Genomic DNA, 2,500 nt, shown 5'->3' with positions numbered 1-2,500 from the left:
TGATTATGAGTTATTAAATGGTAAGATGAATAAAAATTCTCAATTGGAAGGGATGTTCCTAAAGGGCCCAATGAATTCCTAATTGGAATTAGGGGATCTTTTTTAATTGATTTTTTTATCACACTGTGATATTTTACATCCTTGAATGGCCCCATTCGAGAACAATTGGCTGCTGACAAAATTATCAACGACTGACATTCCTTATTTCTATTTAACAACGTATGAATAGTTCCTTGAGGTTGGTTAATAGATTGTTGAATTTTTGCCTTGGAATAGGAATAAATGGAAGAAAAGGGGTTGATATTGGTACAATCTGATCCATTATCAGAGAGCAATCCTGACCCCGACGGATCATTCCTTTTTCCGATATACGAAATAGGGGATTTCACTAAGTTGATTCTTAGGAAATGTCGAATCAAACCATTTGTCCTTATTTCAACAAAAGAAGCACGGGCTTCTTCGCAAGAAGAACTTTTTTTGTCTTGGTTCCAATTTAATACTAAACAAGTCCGAACTAATTGAATACTTGTGTCAGAAATTCCTCGAATCGGTTTGCCATTTCCATAAAGGATATAATTGACAATTCGAAGTTGCACATTATCCCTTTCCTGCAATGGATCCGGTGGAAAAAGGGTTGCTAAATTTATACCGTCCGTTATTTCATATGTGACGACAGGTCGAACTAAAACAAAAAACTTTTTCTTGCTAGGTGTAATCCGTTGGACATAGATCCAATTTTTCACTTTTTTGGATTCCTTGGAATTTCTTTTTCCTGTTCCTGGTGGTATCAAAACGCCGGTATGTCGGGATATCTTATCTGTCTCTCCAGGAAAATGGATATCTCCAGAAAAGATTTTAAGTTCAATTCGTTTTTTTTTCTCTCCACCCGGACCAACCCACCGACTCGGCTTCTTAGATTTAAGGTGATTTGTGTATCTACCCCAACGATACTATTGTTCCGTACCATTATGGAAGAAGATCCGGGCAAGATATGCACCTCTTCAGGAATGAAAAAAATCGATCTACTTTCATTTGGTATTTTGGCCTAAATTCCTTGACTCCTCGATACTCAAGCAAATCCTCTTTTTTGATGACTGAATGCGTTTCTACAGTCCCATATTTAATAATGCCCGAACTCTTTCTTCTGTATCGAGGATCATCGAAATAAGCAAGAATACTATTTCGACGGAAAATACCATTTACGGGGATTTCAATCGAGATACCTGAACAGGGCATTAGTTCATTCTCGAGTTCTTGAATCGAGTGTAGTGGAATGATGAATTTATTTCTTCGCCTTTTTGACAATAAATCAGAATTCTCGTGGAGAATAGGCGAATATACGAGATTATACTGACCAGCACATATGATTCGATTAAGGTCTGAATAATCAGGAATCCTATCTTCTTTTTTACCAGAAAAATCCGAACTAAATAATTTCTGCCTCGCCTGATCGTTGGTTACTGAGAGGTTAGAAGTATATCTTCGCTTGCCAGAAAGAAAATGCGCATTCATTTGATCCTGATCCTTGTGGATCGAAAGGTAGACTAGACTGGACCTGCACGGCCTTCCTAATAATATCCATAAATGGCTTGTTTTTGGTAATAGATGAACATTACCGTATGTAAATTCGGGTGCATGATAGACATCGGTACTCCAGTGCATTTCTCCGTCTGAATCAGAATAAATATGTTTTCGAACCTTCTCTTTAAAATTCAAAGTGGATATTCCTGCGCGAATCTCAGCAATTACTTGTTCTGATTCTACATATTGATCGTTTTGAACTAAAAGCAAACTTTTGGGTGGAATATTCACATTATGTAGAATATCTTCACTCTCAATAGTTACATACAAGTCTATAGAACATAGAAAGGCGGGATGCCCATGACGTGTACGTGTCGGATGAACCAAATCCTCATTGAATTTGATTTTTCCATTAGATGGGGCTCGCACATGTTCTGCAGTACCCCCGTGAATACTCCTCCGGTATGAAAAGTTCTTAATGTTAATTGAGTACCCGGTTCTCCGATCGATTGACCTGCAATTATACCTACAGCTTCCCCCAATTCAACCAGGTCGCCATGAGTAGGACTCCGGCCATAACATAATCGACAAATCCAAGATGTACTCCTACAAGTAAAGGGAGTTCGAATAGAGATTGGTTGTGCCCGAAAGGTTATGAATCGATTTACAAGTCCAATGCCAATGTCTTGATTTCTAGTGGCAATACATCGCGGACCCATGTATATATCATCTGCTAATACACGACCAATTAATGTTTGGATAAAAATCCTTTCCGGCATCATCCCATTCCGAGGACTCACAGAAATACCCCGGGCGGTGCCACAATCCGTTCGACGTACAACAATGTGTTGAACTACTTCAACAAGTCTGCGAGTGAGATATCCAGCGTCTGATGTTCGTACAGCAGTATCCACAACTCCTTTACGGGCTCCGTAGCAAGAAATGATGTATTCTGTTAAAGAGAGTCCTTCGCGTAAAT

Source organism: Nicotiana tabacum, chromosome 7, assembly GCF_000715075.1.
Source record: "Nicotiana tabacum cultivar K326 chromosome 7, ASM71507v2, whole genome shotgun sequence".
Classification (NCBI taxonomy): Eukaryota; Viridiplantae; Streptophyta; class Magnoliopsida; order Solanales; family Solanaceae; genus Nicotiana; species Nicotiana tabacum.
The sequence above is the reverse complement of the archived record's forward strand: the minus strand, read 5'-3'. Positions refer to the sequence as shown.